Below are 12,522 nucleotides of genomic sequence, written 5' to 3' on the forward strand. Positions count from 1 at the left end.
ATCATCGAAGCTGGAGTTAATTATTAATCTTATCTTTTAAGCGATGCTACTCATTTTACGTTTTTTGCTCGCTTGCAAAAGGAGTATGGTGTAAGCGAAAAATAATATATTAATTAAATTATTATAAGACCTTAATAGTCTCTATAACTTTGTATGAAAAGGTAAGACTACTGTGATAGCCTGTTTCAAGTTAACTGAAGTCTCTCTTCAGATAGCAGATAGCTATTGACAACACACAGACAAAATGGTTGTAAAATTGTTCAATGTGAACTACCATGCGGTATACAAAAGCAGTTTTCAAAGTTAAAGTTATCTCGTGGAAGTATGCAATATCAATGAAACTGGTTGCAGAGTCCAGTTTGTGTTTGTACGCGTGTCGGATTTCTTTTTTAATTTTTAAAATCCAATAAATGGGATTTATATACAGAGGATACGTGTCATACTTTTAATATACTGTATTTCGTTTTATTACTTTATATTTATCTAATTTTAATTCTATACAAGCGTTCTACCTGCAAACATATCAATGTCACACAGAAATGATTGATTTTCCTTTCTGTTTTTCCAGTTCGATAATAATGTTAATAACAGTTGATTGTTTCGTAAAAATATAAAATGATCGTAAGGATAATAAGCATCTTTAACAGGAATATAGCTGCTTAAGTAAATAAAATACAGAAAGCAGCATAAACATTCCTTAAAAGCACTCGCGCGAGATGGGACTCCATTTAATCTTACTTAACACTCAGATGCAGTATACAAAACACAAACCAATGCAGCAATTAGGATCCAAAGCGTTTTATGAAGTCTGTTAAATGTCGTGCAATATACTGCTGTGTGCTAAGCATATATTACATGCACTTAAGTTACTATGAAAACTTATTTGTATACTTTTTATTATTATCTGTACTCAACGTAAGAAGATGTGATGACTTGAAGAAACTTTTACATTTCCAATTCGATAACCTAAGGGCAAAATTGCTTCAGACCTCTACTGACACCAAGCAGATTAAAACCATCGACATAAAGACAGATAAAAAAAATACCAAACAACTTACCAGTAATGGAGAAGTGCATCAAAGTAAACTCGGCTCTCCAAAAGGCTACGGAAACAACCCGAAGTCATAAAATTGCTTCAGAAGAGCAATAAACAAAGTCTGGCGTCTTAGCTAAATGGATGGCCCTTAATGTGTTCTTGACACCACACTGACAACCCTATCTTTTCCTAGCGTGCAGTGAGCCCATCTAAATTCGCTCTCTCATTTCAGAAGACATCGAATACACTTTTTTTTTCCTCCTATAGTCCAAACACTCGAGAAATTGGTAACCCTCGCTCTACTATACAACCCCGGTCGGAAGTAAGGTGACCAAACGGAAGTACAGCACTCCATTTCCGCTATGTTTATGAGACTTTTTTCTTCCCTCCTCGTTTTAAGCGGAAGTGGACAAATGTTTGCGCCAGGATGCTTCGAATTTCAACACAGCTTAGCGGTGCCAGCACATTTCCGTATGTCTTGAATATATTTTGCAACTAAATAAACACATCTTGTTTAGAGTGAGGAGAAGATAACCCAGTGAAGATTAATAGAACTTTGGCTAATTTTTTGTGGGGGAGAAGGAAACTATGAATAATCGGTGCCAAAAGAAAGGAAATGAAATCTTTAACGTTGTTTCTTCTGCACTGGGTTTTCTTTTTCGCTCTCGGCTTAAGTTGTTTTCTCTAAATAACTAGAGACTACACAACTCTAAATACGCCCTATCATGAAATATTGTATCCAATATTTTAGGATCTCTGAAGTGAGATCCAAAAACCTGCCTTTTAAGAGGTCAGTCAGATTACTTAATAACCATTCTCTTATAAACTTACTCCACTTGGTCCTTGAAGCTGTCACAGAGTCTCTCAGGTATGTCAAGCTGGGCTTGCTACCTGGGAGTCTAAAACGCTGATGGAACTAATATTCAGGTTACATTCAAGTCAAGTGGAATGAATTTCTGCGAAGTCCGGTCGTTCTATAACAACCAATTTCTCTACTTCCACTTTCACGATGGTGTTAGTTGTTGTTGTCGTTGGTGTTAAGTTTAATGGCACAAGGGCTACTGAGGCTAAATCATGTCAGTTCATAGTTTATTTCGTGTCTTATAACAATTGAATTATATACATGCGTATATGCCAGTACACTTTAATTATGTGAAGAGTTCTTCTATGTTGGTATGATTTCCAATAAAATGGGAAATGGGATAAAATCTGAGCTTCGTTCAATTTGCTGAATGACTAAAAGGTGCTAGAACGGATGGGGACTGTTAGTAACCCTGGGTATAAGCACCTTCCCATGTCCAAGTTCTAAAATACGGCACCGAATATACTGGAAGTGACCACCCAGATGCGAACCAACATAAGCACGGGTCAAGTGTGACATCTACACTACACGGAGGATTGTCACTCCATTGTGTTACCAGGCAAAGCTGGGTGGTAGACGACTCTCACCAACCTATGAAATATCACGACTTTGCTTAGTGGAGGCTTAAAGTGGCGGAACTCATGTTTCTTCTCCAAAGCAAAGTTCCTGCAATCTCCTTCCCAACTCTTCCATCATGTAGTATGATGTCTTTTGAGGTTACTAGTTTTGAGGAAAAGAGAATATCCTTGCCGTGCGTACATAAATATCAAATATATACACTCTTTCGGGAAGAGACTACGTGCTCAGTATATGTAACCCATTGTCTGTAGTATCTCGTACCCTGCTATGTAATTTGCACTCTCCTAGTACTTTGCCGTCTCGGGGTGGTTTCCTTCTGTGAAATAATAATAATAATAATAATAACCTGTACATCCCCACCCACCTGATGTACGGATGACATCAAGCTCTACGCGGGAACCGAGAAGCACCTTCAGCAACTACTCCAGATCACTAAAGAATTCATCAATGATATTAGGATGGAATTTGGTCTAGGCAAATGCAAGACACACGGATTGCGTCAGGGAAAATAAGTCAACCGAAACTACCAGCTGCACACTGATAAAGTCTTCGTGTGTAGCACGGTGGTATCGTCACCGTCCTCCATCCAACAGGTAGAAAAGGCACGGGTTCGAATCATGTCTATGACGTGAGGAACTTTAGTCGGATATATTCACTCCGTGGCTGAGTTAATCGGTCTCAGGTGTAGATATCAAGGTTTTTTTCCGCAGACACTGTTTTTTTTTCGTCCAGCAAACAGACAAATCGATCAGAGAACACATGCAATTTACAGACAAAATAAATACATGGGTAGATCATTTACAGGAGACCCTAATATCCCAATTTGGTTTGCACACTGGTAAAGAGATCGAAGCCAGAGGGAGAGGCCTACAAATACTTGGGGATGATGCAGAGTAAGCAGTTACAGCACAAGGAAATTAAGGACTGCCTGACAGAAAAATACTTGGGGATGATGCAGACTAAGTAGTTACAGCACAAGGAAATTAAGAACTGCCTGACCGAAAAATACAATCAGAGCCTCAGAAGCCTGCTGAAAACAAAGCTGAATGGAAGGAACACAGTTAAAGCATAAACACCTGCGTAGTCCCAGTGCTAACATACTTCTTCCGGGTCATAGATTGGTCTAACACCGAACTAGAGGATATCATGAGAACGACAAGGACAATGATGACCAAGAACCGCCAACACCACCCGAAATCAGACGGGGAGAGACGGATAATTGCGCGGTAAGAAGACCTCATTGAGCAACAGAAGACAGCGATTACTAACCCAATCTACGCGAGGAGTCCCCTCCAACCAGAAGGCACAAACGAAGCTAGAAAGATGGGCTGAGAAGACTCCATGGCAGACACTACAATGATCTCCATCAAGATCACGTAGATAAAACTGCTTCCAATGCATGGCTCACGAGCGGGACACTCTTCCCCGAGACTGAAGGATTCATGCTCACTATCCAAGACCAGGTAATCAACACCAGGAACTATAGAAAATACATTACCAAGGAGCTCGGAGTGTTTGATGACACATGTCGACGATGCCACCTGACCGCGGAAACGATCCAACACATCACCGCGGGATGCCAGATGATCACCCAGACTGAGTGTACTCATAGACAAGCCCAGGTAGCCAGGATAATACATCAGAAGCTAGCAAGGAAATACCAGTTGATCGAAGAAAGTATACCGTACTACAGATACAACCCCAGGCAGTATTAAAGATTCCAATCCACAAGCTGTACTGGGACCACGTACATAGCGGTACCCAACACTGGCATCCTGCAGAAAATCCATGGGGACAAAATCAGGAAGTACACGAACCTAAGACAGGAGATCAAGGAAATGTGGCATATGCAATAAGTAACGACCATCCCGACCATCGAGTCAACCACAGGTATGGTGCCAAAGACCTACATAACAGCCTAGCAGCAATAGGTCTCCCAGCGAATACCTACAAGGAACTCCAGAAAGTCGCAATCCTGAACACCTGTAGGATAGTCAAAGAGTTCCTCTCGACCAACAGTAACACCAGACATAACAACAACCACCCTGTGTACTTAGAACAATACCCGTCAAGAGGTGGAACCCCTAATCAGGAAGAAATAATATAAGAATAATAATAATAATGTCCAAAAACTCATTACTTATAGAACATGACCCCTCCACCTTTTCTTATTGAATGCATCATGAATTGTCAAACTAAAAAAACAAACTTATCTGCGAAAAGATCTAAACCTCCAAAACACTTCTTTTTTTCATTTTACAAATATACGGGGACTCAGTTCCAAACTCAATGATGTCCATTTCCACTTACAGTCTAACAAACCACACATACGTTTTCTAACATAATTCCAATCATCGGTTAATTCAACCACTGCTCATCTCAGTTGTCCTGAATATTCGTTGTACGATTTCAAATATCAAATTTTGTAATATCAAAGCGGACATATGTACTTGTGCATATGTCCGCTTTGATATTCCCTATCAGAGACTCAGTAATTTGGAATGTCCTCTTTTCGATCTTCTCTGATATAAAATCTCTCAACCACATACTATCAAATTCATCTGCTGCCTCTATCGTTTTCCCAACTCTTCTAATCGCTTGGAACTCTTTGACTTCATCTCTTCGAAACTAACTTGACTTTCGCCAGTCCAACTTTCCTAACAGTGTGGTAATTTTCATTGGTGATTTTAATGTGCTCAACTTCACCTGGCTTAAATTTTCCAGTCACACGAACCCACCTGATCGAGATGCTGAGGCTTTTACAATTACTAATGACCTTCCACCGATTGTTCATGTACATACAATAATACCAGACAATCCTAACCATACAGCCAACACACTTGATTTTTTTTTATCAAACGACCCTTTTAATTAGAAGGTCGAGGTGAGTGCTTCTCTAGGCACTTCAGATCACAACTTGGTGACGGTCTCTTCTTCAATGGAGCCCCTCTCTCTTGGCCTTTCCCAACATCGCGTTGTTTGGCATTACAAGAATGCAAAATGGGATGAACTGCGAGATTTCTTTTCTTCTTTTCGAGGTTGGACTGCTGTTTGAAATCTTTTGACTTTAACATTTGCTCAGATCGTGTCGGTGAAATTATTCTCTTAGGCAGTCTGCGCGGATAGCACAGTGGTATCGTCACCATCCTCTCCACACCGGGTGGAAAAGGCCTGGGTAACGCAAAGAACTTTAGTGTGCTTTTTTTTACTCCGCGGTTGAGTTAGTCGGTCTCAGGCGTACATAGGAAGGTCCATCAAACAGGCAAATCGATCAGAGAACACACGCAATTTACAGACAAAATAAATAAATGGGTAGATGTAATCATTTACGGGGAGGGCCCTAATATTATAATTTTTATTCTTGTAGCGATGAAATCCTTTATTCCACACTTCACCTTAAAATCTGGTCCTTTATCTAAACCTTGGGTTTCCAATAAATGTGCCAAAGCTGTTTGAGACAAGAATGTTGCATATCTCAGTTGCCTTTTCATTCAGTTTCATTTTCTGGATACACGAAAGCTCGCAGCAATTGAAAAGTAGTTGTTAATCATTCCGAACTAGATTTTGAAAGAGCTAAGAGTATAAAACTTGCTTCTTGTCCGAATGGTAATCAGGCATTCTGGCCAACCTGTACCTATATTCCCAGTTCACTACATTCGATGAATCCCATGGGCTTCCGTCAAAAGGATGTCAGAAGAATTTTGAGCAGTCTTAATACCAAGATAGCGCCAGGTCCTGATGGTATTTCTCCACTTGTTCTCAAAATCTGTGCCCCTGAGCTTACTAATGCACTTTCTTATCCCACCGGTGTTTTCCCTTCTGCTTGGAAATTTGCTCATATCCAGCCAGTTCCTAAAAAGGGTGACAAATCCCTCCCATCCAATTATCGTCCCATTGTACTCATTTCTATTCTTTCTAAAGTAATAGATAAATTTATTAACTGCTAACTCCTAAACTATCTAGAAACCTTCCATCTGATCAATGATCGCCAGTGTGGATTCTGTCACTGTCGATCCAGTGGTGATATACTGGCTTACATTACCACCTATGGACAAATTCAACGAAAAATTTAGGTGAAACTCAAGGAGTTGCTCTTGAAATTTCAAATGGTTTGGATCGTGTTTGGCACAGAGGACTCCTGAATAAGCTTACATGTTACGGTTTTCCAACTGTTTTTTTTTTTTTTATAATTGTATATCCAGGTGTCTCTCTGACCGCTCACTGCAGGTGCGGATAGATGGCTGTCTGTCGTTCTAACTTCTCCAATAATGCTCGTGTTCCCCAAGTTTCCGTTCTTTCTCCCACTATTTTCTTATTGTATATTAATGACCTTCTATCATTGACTTGACTGAAAATTCTCTCCATAGTTTTGCTGATGACAGCACATTGCATTCGGCAGTCAAGTTTGAGAAACCTTACCCTGCACAAAGAGCCACCACTTCTCGAATAATCACTACCATTTCCTTAAATTCTGATCTCTAGATAATTCTCCAGTGGGACAAAGTTAATCTAGCTGATTTGAATCCTTCTATGACCCTCAGATTTCTAGGAATAGAAATCTGAGGGTCATCGAAGTCCTGGACCACTTCCTTTTGTCCTGAACCACTTCCCAGCTCTTCTGGGCGAGAGGAGCTGGAAGTGGTTCAGGACAAAAGAAACTTAGCTGTTACGATTCAATCTGATATTAATTTTTCATTCCGTATAAACAGGCAGCCTATAAATTAAGGACCAGCATGGTAATCTGTCCCTAATTTATAGGACCTTTATTAATAGGGAGAATATGTTATTATCTCTGTATACAAGACGATCGATAGGGCACGTTTGGTATATTATATTCAAGTCTGGAGGACAGCTTTTGTTCTGTAGTCGATTTGAATGTTTGCTGGACACAAGATCCGACTTTCTGGGAGATAAAACCATGCTGCCCTCTCGTGGGACCAACTAACTCAGCTTCGTTGTGAAAGAGTCCCATAAAAATTCCTCGCGTCATTGATGGGATTCGAACTCTGGTCTTTTCGGACTGGTGTGAGGAGGATGGTGATTATACCAACTGTGCGAGGGCGTCTAATATCAAAAAGTACATTGTCTTTTCACTCTTCTACCATGATACTAAAGTAATATAGTTTCTTAGACAATTCTTGATTGTAGTCATCACAAAAATGAGCACAATCAAGAAAGCGTTTTTAAAACATTTCTACAGATATAAAAATATATATGTACCAACTAACAATAATTTAAGATCCACGTATAAAAGACCAGAAGCAGTTTTTTTCCGTGTAAAAAAAAAAGAGCTTCCCCCCCCCAAAGAAAACAATATTGCAATAGAGGAAGGTGTCCGATATTCCACCTTATTTCATAATTCTCCATCCCGTGGAGTAAATTCCTGTTAAAAATGCCAGTCAGCAAAGATCGTGCCGCATTAATCTTAAGCCTAACGAGATTGCTGTCTGACGTTGTACACTCGACCACAGGGAATTTGGGCAGCAAATGAACGGAACACCTGACCGGCAAAACATTTCGTATTTCGATCGCCTCTACTCTGAACTCCTGGGGGACTACACTTAGTGGAGAAACCGTGCGCGCGTGCATTCAGGCGTCCTACAATAAGAGCGGTGATCATCCGTCAGCCGGGAAATTAGCTCAAACTTGCACCGGTAGACGGTGTTCTGCCTAAAGAAATATATAGATATCGTTAAATTTAGCATTTTGGTATCGACGTCCAGGTTTGTGAACTGATTAAAGGCATTGTAAAGAATTTACCTTCTTTCTGCAAATATTCTTGCTTGTAACTTAAAAAGAAATCTGTTTCTCTCTTTGCACAGTCCTTGAGTTCGCATCCGTGCTCTCCTTTCTCTGTTCATATGTGCACATATGTGCATTCTTTCATCCGGAATAATCTGTATGTATTGGCTTTGGATTCCAACTTCATCGAACTTGTTTGCTGAAATGCCATTCACTTCTTTCATACTGCAAATATACAGCAGGAAGAGGATTGATTCTGTACAATCTCACTCAGCTTTCTTGTCGAAGAAAAGTTTTAAAATGCTGTTCCTAAGGTCATAGTGTACAAATAAAGAAGAAATTTACAATTTATGGAAATAAATAAATAAATATAACATAGTCAGCAGTAGAAAGTAGAGGAGATGAATGGTAAATCAGTATATTCGACTCTGATGGAGTATGAAATTCTGATGAAAACCTAAAAATAAGGGAAATACAGAAAGCACCATCTGCATATGGAATACATCAGCGATGCTGTGAAAGACATAGAATTGCAAGAAGATAGACTATTGGAAAGAAATTTGAATAAGTGAAGAGAAAATCATCTAAAATATACATATAAAATTTTTATACAAAGCAAAATAAAAACCTAAAAAAAATAAAACATCGATAACATTTTTGTGTTTATATTTAATTTTTAAATATAAACACTAATTCGATCATCCGACTAGTAATAAACTGTTCAAGAATTTTGACTTCACTCTTTTTAGAATGGATTTATGACTACGTGTTAGTCGATTTGGCTTTCTTTTCTGGGCGAAACAAACCGTCTTTCCTGGACAAAAACTTTGCTCTCTACGCCGGAGACCAACTAACTCAGCACGGAGTGAAAATGCCCATAAAATTCCTTGTGTCATTGACTGAATTCGAACCCTGGCACTTTCCAGCTAGTTTATGGAGGACGGTGATTACAACCACTGTCATACTCGCTCAGGCAGCGCCTGCACGATAGTTTAAACTTTGCTGAGCATTTTGCAACCAACTAAGGATTGCCTAGCGGAATTCGCCTTCTTTCTCCATCAAACAGTTGTCTGAGCCAGTTGGGAAGAAGGCTGTTTTGGGCGCAATAGGGTGAGATATAGGCTGTGAGCAGGTCAGTCTAACTTTCTGATGTCATAGTCTGTAGACTAGCCCTTATGCAGTCCCAGCTAGCTTTCCTGGAAACCCTACCATCTATCTCAATACTGTACAGGTAATTTCAAGCATAACATATATAGTTGGTTATTTTATTTATTTATTATTTTTTTTTTTTTGATTTGGTAGTTGTTGGCGCATCGGCTTCTGTGGCCATATTGCACCTTCCCAAGGTTTTTGCAGTACTTTGATCCAAGCCCGAGGCGAGAATCGAACCCGCGACCTTTGGGTTGCCGGGCAGGTACTTTACCCACGCGGCTAGCCCGGTCGGCATAGTTGGTTATCTAGTGGTAGTATATGTTATGTGGTAGTTACTAGTGGTAACTAGTAACTACCACATAACATAGTTACTAGTGGTAACTAGTAACTACACTAGAGTAACTAGTGGTAGTTACTCTGGCAAATTTCGAGTGAAATTTTCCAGACATAAAAGGCAATAGAACGTTTTCACCTCAGCTTAATCTGCTGCTCTAATTCATCCATTGGCTGTTCAGTGGGATTGATATTCGAGATCTAAGATAGCCAGGTCACCTCTTGTATGATCCTCCCTGTATGACGCAGGAACCCTGTTTCGAAATATTGCCACAGCATAGATAACGTACAATTGTCCATATGGTTCTTGGACTTCATGGTTTCAGGCAGTATTACCAAAGGACCAAGTTCGAACCAGATGAACTAGCTCCATACCAACCAACCACCTCCAACAAATTTCATGGTCCAGAGTACATTCCAACAGAAAGCGCTTTCTAGACAATACTCCCACCCAAGCATTTCGAATGACACATTGTGTAGCGAGAATCGAAATGCACAAATGTTCGGAACGACACCAATCCAAACGTCGTTTCGCATTTGTGACAGTAATATTAGGCTTGCGAGCAGCTACCATTGAACACAAGTCTATTCAGCTTCCTACGGCTGGTTTTCGGAGTGACCAATGTGGCCTATTGAACCTGCTCTATGATGCTTTCCGGGAACGGCATGTGTAAGGCACAAACATTGAGGTTGGGAGTTAGTCAAAACCATCTCCTTTCTGTCGTTGAGGTATTAACTACGATCTTCCATCTTTGAATATCTGCCATAGTGGATTTGGGAGGCAGGAGGTTCAGGCGAGTCGCAGATGCGTGCAGAAAGCGTTGCCTTCACCCATTAGTTGATATTCATAATGCACACTAGCTTCTAACGTCCTGCTGCTTTACAAGCAGAATTGAGACAGCTATACTGATTCATTCATCAACATATATGTTCAGTAGAAAACCTCTGGCACGATATACAATATTCGTGAAGGGGGTGTCCGGATATTTATAGTTATACAACGCACATTATTTTAAATATCACTATTTTATAAACGTATTTCATGTAAAACACATAAACAGTAAATTTTGTATATCTTCTGCAATTTCCTATTCTCCCACAGGAAGTGATAAGCAAGCATTATCCCTCCACTTGTATTCTTATCGTGACATGCGTCGTATAATGGCTTTTGTCTTTGATTTTTTGTTTTTAATATTGAAAGGTTAACATGAGTTGACTTCATGTTAGTGCTTTGGAAAGACGAACGCTGTCAGACTTTCTCGCAGGACCACTCACAGTGTAGTATTTGTGACACACGTATCACAAGTTTACCAGAGGCAGCGGATTGATGCTGATAACCCAGAGGAATTTCTCTAACATACAGTAAAGTATATTGAAAGAGTCAGCCGAAATGTGCTACAGCTGTTATTGGAAAAGACAGAGAATATTTTGTGCACAAATATTGAGGTTATCAAAGCTCTTTAGCGATTTACAGATCTGTTAGTATTCTATGGCCATTACACTTACCCTTAAAATTACATTTCCATGTCTTACTCTAATGTAACTTTCCACAAGATTCTCTGATCGCTAAGCCTAATTTCCATAGAATTGGGCTAAAAATCTACAAAACATCTCAAAATTCATATAAAATTAAAATCATCTTTAAGACCATAATGAATTGGGATCGACCGAATGAGTCGTTGGATACTTTTCCTACTTTGCCTTCTTCCTCTCAAGTTGATGAGGATAGAGACTCTATTAATAGAATAAGTGCTATAAGTAAAGAAACCAGGATACACACTTCTAGGCTTGATCCGATGTCATGCTCTAAGGAGAAGATTCCTCCACTTCCTCCAGTGGATCAGGATATTGTTTCTACGGAGGCTTTGTCTGAAGTTACAGTCAATCTTTGACGAATCCTGTTGTTGGTGTCCACATGCAGCAAGTTTTTTTCTCTCAGGTCAGCTCTATCTGGCATTACATCCGATGGTGGTAGACTCACCAAGCAAGTAACCACAGATATCCAAAACATCTGGTCTGCCATGGAACAGATTCTATCTAATGTAATTATGGAGAATGAACGCCTCAAGGCAAAACTGGAAGAAAAAGATTCTCAAATAGACAAACTTTTACAAAATTCTGGTAAATCAGAGGAAAGACCACAGGATGAACTGTTGGACCCCATCCTACCAGAAGGTACGCTACAGGCAAAAACGGTGTACCTCAAAACGGCACTAGAAACTATATTTAAAGACCACTCCAATAGAGTATCGAGTGGAGTTCGGTCCCAGATCGTTACCATATTTAATAAATTAGAAGCGTTACTGACAGAAACCTATCTCGACAGCGAAAAAGCTACGGCTAAACTTAAAGCCTACATGGAGTGTGGGGCAAACAAAATGCTACAGCGTGCGCCTACATACGTGGAAATGCTGAGGAAATAACCAAATACAACAGAAAATCCACAAATAAAATGCCAACCAGCCTTAAGGAAAACCCTGCTACCTACCTCCAACATTGTTGTCCTGAGACCGCTTACCACAGATGATAATACCTCCAGCGAAAGTATCAAGACACAATTCATACAGGAACTAGCTAATCATTTAAAGTCAACAAGAATTAAAACAATAAGGAAAACCAGGAACCCGGGTATAGTCGTGGAGACCGAAACCAAAGAGGAAGTTACCCAAATAATAACCAACCCGAAGATAACAAACATAGGGTTAAAAGCGGAGGAACCAAAAAGGAAAGGACTCTCCATAAAAATCTCTGGCCAGGATGCCAGTATGACACCAGAAAACCTAGCCTCAGAAATATAAGCCAGGAACCTATAGAGATC

The sequence above is a fragment of the Mastigoproctus giganteus genome, chromosome 11 (assembly GCF_048544385.1).
Source record: "Mastigoproctus giganteus isolate SK-2022 chromosome 11, ASM4854438v1, whole genome shotgun sequence".
In the NCBI taxonomy this organism is placed as follows: domain Eukaryota; kingdom Metazoa; phylum Arthropoda; class Arachnida; order Uropygi; family Thelyphonidae; genus Mastigoproctus; species Mastigoproctus giganteus.